The following is an 18,541-nucleotide window of genomic DNA, read 5'->3' on the forward strand; positions in this document are numbered from 1 at the left end:
TTTATTCATGCATTATTCTTTCAATAGTCATTGAGTACAATTATGTGCTAAACACTTCACCATACTAACTGTGTTACAGAGATAAATTAGACCAAGGTATTGTCCTGGATGTGGTGTCCAGGATAATGAAGAAAATAGACACAATTAACTGAGGAGAATAACATGTGATAAGTACTATGATAAACATTAGTGTAAGGTTATTGAGGCTATAAAGACTAATTGAAAAGATGGGAGATGAGAGAAGAGAGGGTAGGAAAAACTTCATAGAGCTGACTCTTGAGTTTTGAAGATGAGGGTATTCTACCTTGAGGATGTGCAGTAAAAGGAAGGCCAGTCCATGGCTGGTAAACTGCAGGGTCAGCATGTGTGTGCTTGCATTGGGTGCGTGGTCCAGAAGTACCATATCACAAAGAGCTTTAGTTATTTATCACAATAAGGAATTTTAAAGTGTCCTGAGCAGGCCTGTCATATGTAATACCTGTGAGGTCCAGGGCAAGATCATAAGCACAGGTTCCTGGTTGGTTTTCCTATCTCTCCTCAAAGGACCTTGCACACACATGAACATCCCAACCTGCTTGTGTAAGCTCTGCTTTATATTCCGAAAAACATCTGCCTTTTGGCCACTTCTGAGGCTTAACGATGGGTCCCGGCAGCCAGGTTTCTGCATGGTTCCAGAAGCAGATGCAGGCCCTTTGGGATAGGAATTCCAGGAGTGTTGTTCAGAAATGGGGTGGTCACTGGTTCTGGGTGGGACAGCCCTTTGATCTGTGAGGACTGGCCCTGAGTGAGGGTGGAGTGGCTGGGGAAGGGCCAGGGTGGGGTCTCTAAATTTTAGAGGAGGTAATAAACTTTTTCTGTAAAGATAGTAAATAATTTAAGCTTTGAAGGTCACATGTGGCCACTGTTGGATAGTTTTACTTGTTTTATTCACATCCTTTAAAAATATAAAGTCTGTTTTTAGCTCAGAGAAGGTACACAATTTGGTTGCAGGCTGGATTTGGCCAGGAGCCCCAGTGTGCTGACCTGCATGACATGCAAACAGTAGGAGACATTACTAAAGAGTGTTAAAGGGGAGCGACAGTCATTTTGTGTGTGTCTGACTTTGTAGAGATAATATTGGAATTGGACATCTAAAGAGGCTGTTTAACCATTCAAGCAGGAATCGATTAGTCCCTGAACTAAATCAGAAACAATGGCACCAGGTAAGGTGAAGAATTAAGAACAATTTAAAGGAATTGGTAACTTTTTTTTTTTTTTTGACTTTGGCTTTTTAATTAAGGTAAATCAGTATTGGTTCTTATCTCTGAGATGGGGACTTTGAAGGGCAGGGTAAGCCTCTGGAACTTGAGTTGTACGGGGACTCTCAGAGGGATGTCAGGAGGCTGTTACACACGTGCATTGCTATTCTATAGTGAGGGCAGCATTGGAGAGACACTAGGGGACAGATGGCTTCCCAGAACACTGGGAAAGTGAAATAGAAGAGGAGAAACTCCTTGCATCCTACAGGTGTCTCTTTCCTGAAACTAACTACATCACGACAGGGCAAGCCCTGCCGTAGCAAGCTTGTCCAGCTGCTGGGGCCAGCAGAAGCTGGGGTGGTGAGCAGTGTGGTGTTAGAGGTTGAGGTATGATTGGAGTGTGACAGTGATAAGTCTGGGAGGGTGATCAAGGAATGGACAACAGAGAGATCTTCCTTCCCAGGGTAATCCCTTAGTTACTAGATTTAAACCCAGAGTCAGGAATCTACCATACTACAACAAGTTAGATTCTAAGCCCAGAAACTCAAGCATGCAGGAAACATCATATTTCTTTATGACCTATGAATCAACTCAATTTTGACTCCAAGTTGTCATCCTTTGGGGTTGGGAGGACTGTGAATGAAAACCATTCCAGCAGTTCTGCAGCACCACCTCAGCCACACTCCCTCACTATGCCAAGGTTCCAGAGGCCTACTCTACTCCTTAGTCACCTCTTCACCCCAGTTACTGCTGATCTGCCCATTGCTGTGTCTGCACAATTCCAATCAGGTCTGGCAGCTCCCAGGAGTTTCCCTGACACATTTAGGTCACAGGAATATTTGACAAAGCTCTGAAACCCAGTGCCCTATTTCCCTAGATGAACTCAGTATCTCCAGCCTGAAGTCTTACTGTCTTCTGGTCACTACCAGTAGCAGAGCCTGTGTTCTCCCTATCTGTAGCCCTGCAGGCCTCTTTTCCCTCCCACCTCCAAAGTCAGGTCTAGTCTGAGTGGGTGTTTCTCCCTCTTGTTCTTTCACCACATGTTTTCATGGTTCGACAAGTCTGTAACTTGAAAAACAAGTTCCTCTTTACTCCAGGGAAGGGAGGGCTTACTTCTTCAAAGACGAGGAAAGATATTTGCATTTCATATTCTAGAGCATCAAAGAAAGGAAAGAAAAACAAAAGCAGTTAAGATTATACATTAAAACAGTGTGAGTATTTATACCCTGCTGCATATAGAGGAGGATTGGCAAAGGCAAGGAAGAATCCAGGCCTCTGAAGGACTGAGTGAATGAGACAATTAGTGGGACAAGCATTGGGGAAAAGGAGTGGTAGAAGGTGTTATCTTTGGACCTGAGCTTCCCTGATGTTCACAAGGAGCCTGCACTCAGGATCCAAAGACCGGACCTGGACTATCCCCAGTTACCTAGTACACAGGGCTGCAGGTGGTTCAAGTAGTTAGGCGACCAGGGGCTGAGTATTCCTGGTGTAGCCTCATCTATGCTTTCATGCTTCTAGTTAAGATGGCTTTGGAATTCTGTTGGCGCTGAATCTGGGTGCTGGGATCTTTCCTTAAATTTGTGGATTGCTAGGGATGGCTGGTGCTACATTCATTTCATTGTTCTGATTGGAAAGATGAAGCTCAGAGAAGCCAAGTGAATTTACCAGAGTAATACAGCTAATATGTGACATCGAACCCAGGTCAGTTATGTAGGTTCACTTCAGCGGATAATTTATTGCCCAACAGTGACAGTTTAAAAATGAAAGGGGTTGCTATTAGAAATTGTGCCAGGACTATAAGTATAAACTGACTTTCTCCTGTATGGTCAACCTGTTATTTCTCTATAAAACCTTTTTATTTTTATTTTTTTATGCCTGTGGTTAGGTAATTATGCCAATTTTTAATTTTTGTTTATTTATTTTTGGTGTTGGGAATGAGGCCAGAGGCTCACATATGCTAAGCAGGTGCTCTACCATTGAGCTACCTACTCTCCCAACTCCTTTCTTTTTATTAACTTTTTAAAGAACACTGTAGTTTTAGTAATAATTTGTACTTTAAAAATTCTGTTTTATTGATTTGTAAACTTAGTTTTTATTATTTCCTTCCTTTTAAAAAGATAATTACCTCCTTTTATGAAACCAACATACAACCCTAATAACAAAACTTGATAAGAGTATTTCAAAAAAGTAGATTACAGACCAGTTTCACTTTTGAACATGGATGTAAGAATCCTACTATGCATTAGCTTTTAATGAAAAAAAGAATATAATATAGAATGATTAAAATAATATATCAGGACCAATTATAATTAATTCTTAGGACAGCAAGGAGAAAATCCTACATTAGAAAAATCTATTGGTGATTTCCCATACCAAGAAAATACTTAAAACATTTTAACAGATGCAGAAAAAGCATTCAATAAAGTTCTATATTTCTTTAAAATTTAAGTTAGTGGAAAACTGGAAACAAAGTAACTTTTTAAATGTAATATAAAGGAATTTGATTTTTACCTGGAGAAACTTGAAAATCATTTGCTTCAAGATTAGAAAAATACAAGAATACTTGCTATCATGAGCTTTATATCACAATAGAGATTCAGGCCAATGTTATAAGTCATTGTAGGAATGTCTTTGTTAGGAATGAACACTAAAAAATTTGAATGGGATTGGGAGATGAAACTGTCATTTGCAAGTGTTATGATTACCTAGGTTAAAAAAAAAAAAAACAAAAGCAAAGAAAATCAACACTGTTTGGAGTGATAAGAAGACTCAAAGCTTGCTGGTTGTAGGGTCAATACACAAAAGTCAGTAGCATTTCTCAATACCAGCAATAATAAAATCAAGAATCTAATTGAAAATAAGATACCATTTAAAACAATAACAAAATAGCTGTATCATATGAAGAATATAATATATAAAAACTTAAATGACCATTATAGAAGAACATTTTGAAATTCCACTAAAGGGCATAAAGAGTAAACTGAATTAATAATACCTCAAGTCACTTTCATGAAAACAGTATTTAAAGATAACAATCCCCCCGCCCAAATTTAATGCTATTCTAAATGAAGTCACAGCCACTTCTGAGGAGACCCTGCCCTCCTTGTATTTTGAGTGGACACTCCATTGAGTGAGTCCTGGTAGAAGGCAGGGCCCTGCCTTCCTTTGTGGATGTGGAAGAAGGGTCGAAGACCCCTTGCTCTCTGGAAGTGAGGATATAAGTACTGTAGTCTTCTCTTATCCTCTGTTTTGCTTTCTGTGGTTTCAGTTACAGTCAACCAAGGTTTGAAATTATTAAATGGAAAATTCCAGAAATAAGCAATTCATAAGTTTTAAATAATTTATATTATATTGTTATAATTGCTCTATTTTGTTTTTAGTTGTCATTACTCTCTTACTTTCCTTAATTTTAAGTTTCATCATAAATATATACATATAGGAAAAAGCAGGATATAGGGTCAGTACTATGCATAGTTTGGGGCATCCACTGGAGGTGGATATATCCCTAAAGATATGGGGGTTATTGTTTGTGATCTTAACTCAAACATAAAATCCTCCTCTCCAGGACCTTTAATCTTGAGTGGGTGGTACAGTGATGTGGGGACAGTTTGGGAGAATTCTCCTGAGGCAGCATCTGTGATGGTACCCTAACCAGACCCTTTCCAGGTATACCATATAGCCATCTGCAGTTTTGTTGCCAGATTGAATCCTGTCTTCTGAGCCTGTTTTTTTTTCTGGACTTCTCTCTGTTTCTGTGAGCTCTCAGATATATTTTCCAGTAAATGGTATTTCTTCATTAAGTCAGAATCAGTTGCTGTTTCCTGCAATGTAGAAATGGGAAGTGGGCTGGGGTTATAGCCAGTGGTAGAGTGCTTGCCTAGCATATGTAAGGACCTGGATTCTGTCCCCAGCGCATCATCACCAGTAGCCACCACCCCTTCAGGCCCCCCCTAAAAAAAAGAAAGAAAAGAAACAAACAGGGATTTGGAGCTAGAATATTTACAAAATGATTCTGAAATATGTAGAAGATTACATGCCCATGAATCATTAAGACCAGAGACTGGTAAACTTCTTCTGTAAATGGTCATATACCAAACATTTAGGCTTTGGTGGCCAAATGCAACTACTCAACTCTGACTTTGTAGTGTTTAAAAGTCACAGACAGTTTATAAGCAAATGGCAGTGGTCATGTTTGAATAAAACTTTATTTACAAAAAGCAGTCAGTGAATAGGATTGGCTTGGTTCCCTGACCTCTAAGTCAATCAAGAAAGAGAGGAGGAGACAGAACGCCTCTCATAGATCTTAAGGTATATTATCCAGCCATTGTAGTTAAAACAATACAGGAGTGGTAGAGGGATACAGGAGTAGACTAAGGAACAGAAAAGGACCCAGGAATTTACTCATGAGAATTTGCTTTATTTAATATTTTGTAGGAAAATTAGTTTGCTATATTATATCAAAATTCTTAAGAACAAGAAATCTCTGAACAAAAGTGTTTATTTTAATAAAACCTTTAGTAAAAAGGTTAAGCCATAACAAATGTTGGCTGGAAAAAGGAAAATCCTGCCAGGTGGAGTGGCACATGCCTATAATCCTAGCGGTTCAGGAGGCTGAGGCAGGAGGATTGTGAGTTCAAAGACAGCCTCAGCAACTTAGAGAGGCCCTGAGCAACTCGGCAAGACCCTGTCTCAACATAAAATATAAAAAAGGGCCTAGGATGTAGCTTAGTGGTTAAGCCCCACTGGGTGCATTCCCTGCTACCCTCCCCCCTAAAAAAAGGAAAGTGTCCCAGGTGTAGGGACAAGTTCCTGCAACCATTAGCGGTGGGGCTAGGGAGCAGTTGAGAAATGTCTACCAGACCTAAACCTAAGAAAATAATTTTTATAAGCTTTGGGGACAGGAAGCACTATTTACATTCTGCCTACTTTGACTATAGATAGGAAGGGCAAGACAATGTCAAGTGGGCAGTTTGGGGATGGGAGGACAGTGTGTGAGGAGAAGAGCATCTACTTCTGGAATGGTTGGGGTTGTCAGCAGAGTGAATGGCACCTCGATGATGGTCCTGGGGTCCTAAGTCAATACACATTTAGGAATGTGGAACAGTTTTGTTTTGTTTTGCTTTTTGTTATTGTTGGTTTGGTCCAAAGCCAAAGACGAGTTGAGCATCTCCTCTTATTTCTCTTCTTCTCTATCCTTTGGCCTCATAACTAAATTTAGGACATTTCAGAATTTTTCTCTTATCAAGTATATGGAAAACCTAAATTAGATCACTATCTCAGGCAAAAATATAAAACCAAGAAAGGATGTAAATGTGAAAGTTTCAAAATGCTACCAGAAAATATGAAATATCTTTAGGATTTTTGTAGCACAGAAGAGTTGTGATTGCTAGGCCAGTATTAAGCTGTTTTGTGCTCTCTGGGAACACATCGACTGAGACAGTGACTGGGTGACAAAGGCGAGTTGCCTGGAGCTGAGATCTGTGTGGCTAACTCAGGCCAGCATAGTCTTCATTCAGAGAGCCGAGGCCTGGCAGACACACTGGTGACGGAACAATTGTCTGGTTTCTGAAAAGGAAGGAAGCTTGGGCTGAATAGTGGGTGATTTTTGTGTTCACCACAGCTGATTAGAAAAACCAAAGGAGCAGGATTTAGAACAAAAAACAATACATGGCCCTGGTTGTTGATTCTATGACTAAGATGGTTTTTGGGGACAAACATGAGGCAAATGGCCAAGTTCAGTCACAAGGTTAGATATCCAGTAACTTTTGTTTTTGTTTTGTGTATATCCTTAATATATAATGGAAGAGTCAATGAAAAAGACTTTGGGAACATATAAACATGGTTTCAAATCCAAGAGCCATCACCATCTGGCCCCAAGAATTTTCTCATTTATGAAATGAGTGAATTAACGCCTACCTTTCTGAGTTGCGATAGCAAACACATAGAGTGGATTGTAAATGATTGTAGTTCTTTGTCATGCACTCCCATTGAGAAAAGGAGTTTATTTTCATTCATTCATTCATTCATTCATTCATTTCTTTGTTCAACAAATAGGTTTCTACTCTGTGTCCCATGTTCTTCCAGGTGCTGAATAAAACAGATAACTCCCTGCCTGAAAGTAATTTAGATGAGACCTTTTAATCATTGTTGGTGATGTAGTGGTTATTAAGATAACCAGAATATTAGGGTCTAGCTAAAAATGACTCATTGTCTGATGTAGACATGTAAGACACACCTGTAATCCCATCTACTGTGGAGTCTGACGCAGAAAGATTGAAAAGTTCAAGGCCAGCCTGGGCAACTTAGAGAGACCGTGTCTCGAGACGAAACAAAATGAACAAGACTGGAATGTAGCTCAGTGGTAGAGCATTTGAGCTCTTGCCTTTGTGGAAGGCCCTGGATTCAATCTCCTATACCCTTCTCCCCCTACAAAACCAGTTCAAATGAAATCTGTCCTAAATTATAGTTAACACACAAGTATTCATTCTTAACAATCTGGATATAAACCATTTAGCTGTTCCAAATTTAAAATAGCTTCCCTTTTTTCAATATTTTATTTATTTATACCATTCTTTTCTGTAAACTGTATAAAATGAAATTTTTTTTTATTGTAAACAAATGGGATACATGTTGTTTCTCTGTTTGTACATGGCGTAGAGGCATTCCATTTGTGTAATCATAAATTTACATAGAGTAATGTTGTTTGATTCATTCTGTTATTTTTTCCCTTCCCCCCACCCCTCCCACCCCTCTTTACCCTCTATACAGTAGTTCCTTCCTCCATACTTGCCCCCCTCCCTAACCCTAACTCTAACCCTAACACTAACCCTTCCCTCCCCCCCATTATGTGTCATCCTCCACTTATTAGCGATATCATTCGTCCTTTGGCTTTTTGAGATTGGCTTATCTCACTTAGCATGATATTCTCCAATTTCATCCATTTGCCTGCAAATGCCATAATTTTATCATTCTTTATGGCTGAGTAATATTCCATTGTATATATATACCACAGTTTCTTTATCCACTCATCAATTGAAGGGCATCTAGGTTGGTTCCACAGTCTGGCTATTGTGAATTGAGCAGCTATGAACATTGATGTGGCTGTATCGCTGTAGTATGCTGATTTTTAATTGAGTGAGTTAACTCATTCAACCAGTCCTTCAACAAATGTTTGTTGGACAACTTTTATGTGCTAATGACTATTGTAAGCATTAAGTTTCTAACTAAAAAATTCAGATATAGATTCTGTCAAGAATTTCACTTTTCATATCAATATGGGGAAAGAGGTGAAACTTGAAAAAATTTATTGGATTAATCATTTTTTTATATCAGAAGGATTCATTAGACTAACAGATTATAATCTATTTACTTTGAGTCACTCTTTCCTGAATGACATGATCTAATTATTGACAATTGAAAAAGTATTATTAAGTTGGAATCAAATTTTAATTCATTAGTTATCTTTTCTAGCCTTTCTATATGGCTTATAAAGGGCTAGGTAAACTGGGAATTTGAAAGACAAGAAGAAGTAGTCACTCAACTGTGTTCTTATGATGCCCAAATAGTTCTCAAGGTGTCTTTCTTTTCTTTTTAGTGTTGGACACGGAACCCAGGAGTGCTCGATCACCAAGCTATATATCCAGTTCTTTTTTTTTTTTTTTTAAATTTTGAAACAGGGTCTTGCTGAGTTGTCCAGGTTGGCCTTGAACTTGTGAGCTTCCTTCCTCAGCCTCCTGAAGTGCTGTGATGACAAGCATGCACCCCTGCACCTGGCCTTAAAGTTTCTTTTAAGTGAATGTTAGTTTGTGCGCAGGCACACACACTTGACTTTCACCATCATGAATCCATTCTTCCTTCGTAACCAAGGAGTTGGTTACAAAGCTGCTTCTTGGTCCTAAAATGCTAATCCTTATGATGATGCCTCAGCAAAGGACATCAGGGATGAAAGACTGTGCTGTTCCTTCACCATTTGACTCATTGTCTTTGGGTTTTCATAATTCCATGACTCGTCCTCACCAATGAAAGTTACAAAAGGCAACAGCAGCTCACAGCTGTACTTTAGCTGGAGGTCAGACCAGAGCATGCTTCGCCATCCTTTTATGCTTTCTGGTTATCAGAGGATGGTTCCACATGCTTGGAATGATCAGTGGATCAGTGACCAGGGTTCTGTTCATGACCTCATTTTACTCTTGTAGAAAATATAAAATTTATACCCAAAGCAACTGTTATTTCTTTGTTCACCCAGGTCACAGTCTACAGATTCATGTCATCTGAATGTTACTACTAGTTCTGAATTCCCTTTCTGTTGGTTGAGGTCCCATGCAGCACACTGTTGTAGAAAGTATACGTTGGTTGGTGTTATTGTGTCTTTTGATTAAAGTGACGGATGTTTTTGTAAGAGGAAGGGCGACCCCTTGTGGCAATTTAGAAGCACAACTGCAGACTCTGGCATTTCTTCAAGGTGGCAGGGTACATAATGGCATTTCAACTAGGGGAGTTTGTGATTGTTTTTACCAGTAGGGTAGAAGTGATGCTATCGGAGTTCTAAGACTACATCCAAAAAGGCATAACTTAAGATCTGCACACTAGGGTTTACATGTGTGGGCAATATGGTTGTCAGTCTGAGTTGAGTCAGCCTAGTTTTCTAGCCTCATACACTAGTCTCCAAACCAGCCCATCTGCCCCATGGAACAAAAGAATTACCCAGGGGAGCCTTGCTTGAATTCAAATTCATGAGATAAAACATTATGAGATATAACATGTTATATCTCACAAAATCATGTGATATAATAAAATGGTGTTGTCCTGAGCCACTGTTTAGCATGCATATATATATATATATATATATATATATATATATATATATATATATATATATTCAATAGTAGGTAGTTGGACATTCCTTATATAAGTTCAGGTCTTCCAAAAACAGATACCAAGATGAGATTAGATATGCTACATATATATATATATATATATATATATATATATATTTTTTTTTTTTTTTTTTGAAAAGCTATGAAGGATAGAGGGGGAAGGAGTGGAGTAGGGAGAGAGAGAAAGAGCCTTCAGACCATGACACAGGCCTGGAGTTTGTGAAGGAAGGAGGATTAGGCAGGAAGAGTCTTAGGCTACATCACAGTTCTAAGAAAGTTTTGACCAGACTGATGGGGAGTCCCCAAGCCTGTTGCAAAGATTCTGCTTATCCAAAGTACTTTGTGATCAATTGGAGTTTTAGACTTGCATGTTATCTACGGTGTACTAGAAATGGTAAAATGTAGATCAGGAATTCATGAAAATAACATAGAGAATTTCAATAGAATTCCCCTTTCACATTGCACAATCCTCTCTTATAACTCTTAAAATGTTTGATAGTTATTTCTTTCATAGCTGAATAATTCATCAGGTTTTGAAATTCTTGAAGACAGTGTTTATGTAATATCATTTTTGTATCCTTTTTACTCCCCAAGTTCCTGGTTCAGTGATTGCTTTTTGAATGAATGACTGAGAATAATGGTCAAATTGTGTTTCCTGTGTAGTTCTCAGGATAAACTATAATTCTCTGAATTTACTTATAAGAAATTCATTGTTGAATTTCTTAGGGTTCACAGTTATCTCCCCTGGCCTTCTGTGTAGCCACGCTCACCTTTCTTTCACTAATAGACTATAACCACTACTTACAAATAACTCGAGTCCTGTCTGAGTGCTGCACACTTCCCAAAGTCCAGGAGTGCATCTCTGGGTGATAAATGTACTATTTTCTCCATCAGGTGTCAGGGTGGCTTCCTCAAACTGTGTGCAAGCTGTGAACCAGGGGCTCCAGGATCAGGTGCATAGGTGCCTGCCATGGAGATGGGTCACTGCTACTGTGCTAAGAGCTGAAATTAGCTGAAATTTATCACCCAAGCTTTCTCTTGGAAGTTGCAAGTTTAATAGATTCCAGAGTTCTAAAATAGTTGCATCAAGATTCTTCCAATTGTTGTCTAGTTAGGGAAACATATTTCTGATGCTTCCCACTCATCCATCTTTCTAGATTCATTATATTATTTTAAAAATTCTTCTTTTTTCTTAATTGATAGGACATTGATTATGCACTAATTGATGACTTGATCTTAGGAATTTTTTATATGTATACCCCCTTATTCATGGAGCATACATTCCAAGAGTCCCAGTGAATATCTGAAACCATGAATAGTCCCAAATGCTCTATATACTGTTTTATCCAACATGTACATACCTATGATAAAATTTAATTTATAAATTAGACACATGAGATTAGCAAAAATAACTAATAATAAAATACAGCGAGATGCTCCACGCCTTCGGTAGCGATAGCAACTCCCTCTGGGCTTGAGCTGCATCAACACTCCCCTCAGGAGACCACTGCAGTCACCCAGCCACTGCCCCACCGTAACCACATGTGAATGAAAGGCAGTCGTAAAAAATGCAGACTTGTCGGAAGAGATGCAACACAATTCAGCAGAGTGCACTACTCAGGTGTTGGAGAAATATAATGTAGAAAAGGATATGGTGGCCCACATCAAGAAGGGGTTTGACAAGAAGGACAACCCCACTTGGCACTGCATTGTGGGAAGGAACTTGAGTAGTTATGTAACAACACGAAACCTAACACTTCATCGCCTTCTACCTGGGCCAAGTGGCCATTCTTCTGTTCAAATCTGGTCAAAAGCATGGACTGTGCCACACACCCCGTGATCCATCCAAAAATAAGGACTGCAGCTTAATTTCCATATACCAGAGACTGAACTCTTTAGCCTTGCTAAGGGAAAGACGATCTTTGAACATTAGTTGTGTTTTGTACAGGGCATTCTCTGTACTAGTTTGTTATGGTTATAAAACAATCAGCAAAAGAGCTTACATTTCTATTTATTTTCTATTCCATGCTTCTGTGCCCGTGTTTTTTTCTCTAAATCCATTACTTTAAAAAATAAATCCGTGGGAGTTGTAAAAAAAAAAAAAAAAAAAGAGTAACTCTGATAACTTTATGTAATAAGAGTTATATGAAAGTACACAATTTTTTGTGATGATGAGAGGTGACACCTACAGGATGAGATGAAGTGAGGTGAATGACTGGTTTAGTGGTGTAGCATTAGACCACCACGTAAGTTGCTTGAATAAGCACTGTGATACTGCAAGAGTTAATCTGATAACTGAGACAGCTGCTAAGTGACTAATAGGTGGGTAGCTTTTACAACATGGAGATGCTGGACAAAGAAATGATTTGTAGCCTGGATGGGATAGAATGGGACAGAGGAAGATGTCATCATGCTACTCAGAATGGCACACAATTTAAAACTTAGGCATTGTTTATATCTGGAGTTTTCCATTGAATGTTTTGGGAACATGGTTGACCACAGGTAACTGAAACCACAGTCCAGCAAAATTGCAGATAAAGAGGGATTACTGTATTAATTTGAATGCAACCTTAATGGGAGGTTTCAGTGAAATAAACTTTAACTTTTGAGGTAATTTTTCTTTATATAAATGCATATTCAATATCATTATTTAGCTGACAGTCTGTTGTGGAATTCTTCATTAAATAGAAGATTACAATTCTGTGGAATAAATGATGACCGTGAAGATTTAGTATTAGAGACCAAGGAAGCTTTTATGAGTAGCAATCACACAGGCATAAGGGAGGGTAAGGTCAGGGAGGATTTTCTGTACATAGAATTCTAACCCTTAAAGAATTACAGAAGTAGCCAGGTCAAGAGGAGGGGTTGCTTCTATTAGTGATCCTGAAGATCAAACCTAGGGCCTCATTCATGCTAATCATGTATTCTACAACTGAGCTACATTCCCAGGCTCATTGTAATTTTTTTTTTTTTTTGTATCTACCATGAGCTCTGCAGTGTGTGGCTATTCCCTGGTAGAGCCTCAAAGAGTGCTTCAGAAGGCACACATTTTTTGCCTTTATGTTCTTGCTTTTCAGTATGAAATTGATAAAGTTGATAAATTTAATCAAGGGGAAAACCAAATATTTTGATACTTAAAAAGCCCCAGAATCATAAGATATTATCAAAATATTAATAAAATATTATAAAATATTTTATGATTAGTTGTTTTTTAGGACTGGAAGGATGAAAAAGTGAGGGAATTAAAACAGAGGACAGTTCATAGCCAAAAGAAAACAGGGAAGCCCAGTTCTTTCTTACTGGGAAGAGCAGAGCCAGAATTCGCACAGAACTTCAGACACAGATCAGCATTCTTTCTTGTTACATATCATTATTTTTACATCAGCAAAGACAACATAAGGGCAGCTCTAGTTAGCTTCATGCTGGCATAAGAAAAACAGCTGACTTAATTGTATCACTTCAGGTCACTTTTTTTTTTTTTAATTGGAACTAGGGATTGAATGCAGGGTGCTTTACCACTGAGCTACATCCACAGTCCTTATTTTTTTTATTTTGAAACAGGTGCTAATTTGCTGAGGCTGTCCTTGAACTTGCAATCCTCCTGCTCCAGTCTCTGAAGTTGCTGGGATTACAGGCATGTGTCACCACACCTGGTAACTTCAGTCACTTTGATCTGATCTGATCCTGGTTCTGTATTGTTAGATTCTAATTTTTCTGAAAGTTTTCATGGCAAGAACGGAGTATAATGCTAGTAAGGAGAGGAAAATGACTACATTCTATTTTTTCCCTTCATGGTTGAACTAATTTTTTTTGGTTCTAGTATAACCCAAAAGATATTAACATACCTTAATGGAATACAATGTTGAAAAGATATTAACATACCTTATGGAATACAAAAATTTGCTGAACAACCGGGTTTTGGGAAAGGAAAGTTATACAGCATTTCTAGGGTCTTTGGCAGCCAAGACTTATGGATTTTTCCTATAGAAATTATTCAGCATAAACAAGCCTCAGTGCAGAGCTCCATCTCAGGGTTCTCTGTTTATTGTTCATGGTGAGTTTGTTTGGTCCTTGTGCTTTCTTTGTGATCATATCCTCAAAGTTCAAACAGCACCTGGAACATGGTAATAAAGGTTGATTAGGTGAATGAAATTCTACAATTCTCTGGAGAAGGTACCTGGTTGGCTCTGCCTGGCGCAGGTGCCTGCCTTTGCCCCAAACACCTGTCGAAAGAGGTGGCATAGTGCATCCTTGGAACTAGAGTCTGCTATAGGTCAGGGGAATTTCTCAGAGGAGAGGGCAGATGACATGAAAGTGAGTCATTTATGTTTGTCCCTAAAAGACTAACAAGAAATCAACAGTTCTGAAGAACTGAAATTTACAACAAGTAAAGGCTGCTGTGTATAATGTGGTCTCTTTTCATGTACTATATCTAAACTTCATATCCCAATTAGCACATTTTTAAGTGAGTTAAGGTGTCATTTATTATGGGATAAACCATTTCTTCATTTTCCATTAAAAAAGAAAAGATACACAGAGCTTAATATCAAAGGTAAGTAGAGCTTAATAGGAAAGAAACCCTGACATTAAACTTGGGCACCAAATGACTGGTCTTTTTGTATGAGGATCCATGTGACATAAACCTGCCATATCAAAAATATAGCAAGAACACATGACTGTCTCAATAGTAGCACTGGATGGGAAAAGCCATACTCCCTGAGTATAGAACCCTAAGCTGGACCTCCTACCGCTGTGCTAACTGGATTCACATGAGTTGTGTGTCCAAACAATCTCTAGCATGAGATTTAATATAAAGTGATCTCAGATTGATGGGACCCCACTGATTAGCATAAGCAAATTCTTATGCTAAATTCTTTGTAGGAGAATCGCAGCAGCAATTGTAAGATGGCACCTTAGCAATGTAAATGTATACCAATGTATGTTTTACAATCTGTGAAACTGGCAGCGTATTGAATTGGAGACAGTTGGGGAAATTCATCCTGTTCTCTTGTGTCCTAGATTCACAGGCGCATTACAGAACTGTGGTGTTTTGATGGGTTTGGAGAGGCTAGGAGAGTTAGCTAGGCAATTATGAAACAATGAATATATGGAAATTAGAAATAATTTAATTTCTGGTCACATCAATAAGAGTTTGACACTCCCTGATACAGCAATTATAGAAAGACTACATAATTTATAATTTTTGCATACCCAAATTATGATTTTATAAATCAGTCATAGGAAAAGCCATGAATTAAATTATATTAACTTTCATTATTTCCATGCCATCTCTCTGTACTTTTTCTCTCAGAGTCTTTGTTTCATCCCATTCACGTACACTCAAGAAAGGATCAGCATTAGTTATTTCCTTCTTAATATGAATTTTTGTTCACATATTACCTCTTTCCTTTTTAAAAATAATTAAGGGAGGAATTTGTAGACATTTGCTCAGAAATGGAGGAAGTACTGGAATTTTAAAGACCCTTTTTGGCACACCTGAAATCAAACTGTATGAGCAACAACACTCTTTTCTTCTTTCTTTGAGCTTTTTATAAATAAAAATAACATTAAAATCACAACAGTGATTATTTGTTTGTTTTTATATTACTTTATTTTCCCTCTTCACATGTATTTCTATTTTCAAAAACTTCCACTATGAACATATATTGCATTTATTTATTTTTTAGTGCAAGTAATACACTCTACATAAATTAAAAAATAGAACCTGGAGGGCTTATAATAAAAAGCAACTTCTACTGTTCTTCTTTTCCCCCATTAGGAGGAACACATTTTCTTTCATTTTTGGTTATCTGCAAATAGTTAACACCATATTATTAAATAATGTTCAGTCACTATCAGTTTTACACATTTTCTATTCAGATAATTTAGCACAATTATACTATCCTCTGCTGTTTTTCCTTTTTCTCCCGATTTTCAGAGTGGTAGCATTATTGGTTGTCACTTTAAGGTGATCTGTTTACATCTACATTTCTTATTCCATCAGTTTTCCAGAGCATCTCTTGACTCCTCACTTTGTAATATGAGGCTCTCAATGCCTCAGGCCTCTGCCTACGTATCTCTTCCCCTTTCACCTCCAAACTTCCTCTATTTTCACATTGTTATGATTAACAAAAACTATGTTTCATTCTTAACCATAATTAAGTTGCCTGAGCTTTTTCTATATGTCAATTCTGAATGCTGAAAACCAGTAAACAGCATTTAAATATATCACAGTCTAAATATTACTCAACCCAGGGCCAACAGTGAGCCATGACTACATTTCCTTCTCTGTGGTTCCAGTGATGTGACCCTTAAGCTCTCACAGGAGGATTTCCCCTCAACTTCAAATGAATTCTTTTTTTCTATTCCTCTAGTTATTCAAAATCATGTCACTTTTGATTTTGTCTTACACTTGGATCATGATTTTTATTATAATTCCTAATTTTGTCTGTATTTTCTGATTACCTCCCCCACCCCCTGTCCCTCTTAGGTGAAGAACTATGTTATCTTCACCACATTCTGAGTATTTTTCAGGTTTTCACTTATTTTATATATTGCTTGGCAGCTGTCTCGTCTGTCTTCCTCCCTCCTCCCCCCCTCCCCACTCCCTCTTTCTTTTTTCCTTTCTTCTGGGGGTTAAAGCCAGGGGCACTTTACCACTGAACTCTGTTGCTCAGGGCCTCACTAAATTTCTGAGATTGGCCTCAAACTTGTGATGCTCCTGCCTCAGCCTTCTGAGTCTCTGGAATTACAGGCCTGAGCTACCATGCTCAGCTAATTTTTCTTGAAGAGCATCTCTTTCAGATCTCATTGACTTCCTGCTCTAATTTGGACTGGTTACTTTCTTACTCTGGTGCACAGCTATTATTTTGAGATTTCTTTTTTGTCATTTCTTTATCTTTTATCTTCTTTTTTAGATTTCATCTTGTGAGCTTGCAGTCTGTCATGAATCAGCTCTCTTAGAAGTGCATGAGAGATAGACTTTCTGAACTCTTGTTGTATAAGTTGACTTTAATTTTGTCTTCACACTTATATCAGTTTCCTAGGGCTGCCATAACAAGTGTCCCAAACTTTGTGGCTTAGGACACAGATATTCGTTATCTCACAGTTCTAGAAGACAGAACAAAATCAAGGTGTTGATAAAGCTGCTTCCCTCTGGAGAACTGGGGGAAAGTCTGTTCCATACTTCCCTTGTAACTATCTACGGAAGGTGGCCAGCTATCCTTGGCATTCTTTGGCTTGCAGCTGTATCACTCCTATTTCTGCTTCTGTTGTCACCTAACATGGCCCTAGTGTCTTCACACAGTCTTCTTATAATGACAACACACTGGACTGAGAGCCCACCTCAATCCAGTTATGACCTCTTTTTATTGTGATTACTTCTGCATTGATCCTATTTCAGAGGAAAGTTATATTCACAGGAACCAGGAATGAGGATTTCAATACCTCTTTTGGGGGAGCGCAATCAACCCATAACCACACTGGACTGATGGTTCAGCTGGCTATAGCAGTCTAAGATCAAAATAATTCATCCTTAGAACTTTGAGGATTTTGCTCCACTCTAGGTTGCTCCACTCATTTTTTGCTAATTAACTTAATTCTAATTCTTTTGTTGGTATTCTATTTTTTTTTAAATCTTGGGGAAACATTTAAATTTCCTTTAGTGTTCAGAAATTTCAACATGATACGTGCTCTTTCAATTTGAAGATTTGTCTCCCCAAACAGTCCCCAAACAGTCCCCCTTCTCAGGGCTGGAAAATGTTCAATTACTGCTTTAATATATACTTTATTTTGCCTAGGCTCTGTTTTTTTGTTTTTTGTTTTTAATCCTATTGGCTGTTTATCAGACAGAGTTAAAATAAGAACCACTTAGAATGATATAAAGTAAGGAATTACAGGGACCTGATCTCATACTGTGAGATAATCATGGTTTGTCTATTTTTTCTGCATGAGGTGCTGAGCTTGCATTTAGAGCATGGGTATAGGGGTTAGTGGATGGATGAGACCTGGTGCCAGCTGGGCAGCTGAGGCATGAGGAACAGTTGAAATCTCTCTCTCTCTCTCACCAGAACTTGTGATGGTCTCTTCATATATCTGAGTTTCCAGTATTGCTGTGGATGAACTATTGGAGGTCCTGAGATTTGTGTTGTGGAGCCACACTCATGCCTGGCTCAGGATTTGCAGAAATTGAGGGAAGAGATCATGTGGTAGCTGGAGCTGTAGGCCCTGCATACATAATATGTATGAATCCATAGTATGAATTAACAGATCTAGACAACTGGCCATGAGTGGCCACAGTGCCAGACTACATCAACCCTGAGAGAGTAAGTCAGCTACTGCTCTATTTCCACCATCCAAATCCCAAACATTTTTTTTTTTTTTTTTTTTTTTTTTTTTTTTTTTTGTCACCAGCCTGAACTAGAAGCA

General features: G+C 38.3%; 1 pseudogene across 1 annotated transcript; it reads left to right on the top strand.

Annotated features, from left to right (window-relative positions):
- The first annotated feature begins 1,192 nt into the window (after positions 1-1,192).
- On the top strand, positions 1,193-17,077 carry LOC306638577 (annotated as a pseudogene). Its single transcript has 4 exons — positions 1,193-1,202; positions 1,507-1,625; positions 11,670-12,056; positions 17,032-17,077. The product of its transcript is annotated as an uncharacterized misc_RNA (transcript).
- The last annotated feature ends 1,464 nt before the right edge of the window (positions 17,078-18,541 follow it).

This window comes from Sciurus vulgaris, assembly GCF_902686455.1.
Source record: "Sciurus vulgaris genome assembly, chromosome: 11".
Classification (NCBI taxonomy): Eukaryota; Metazoa; Chordata; class Mammalia; order Rodentia; family Sciuridae; genus Sciurus; species Sciurus vulgaris.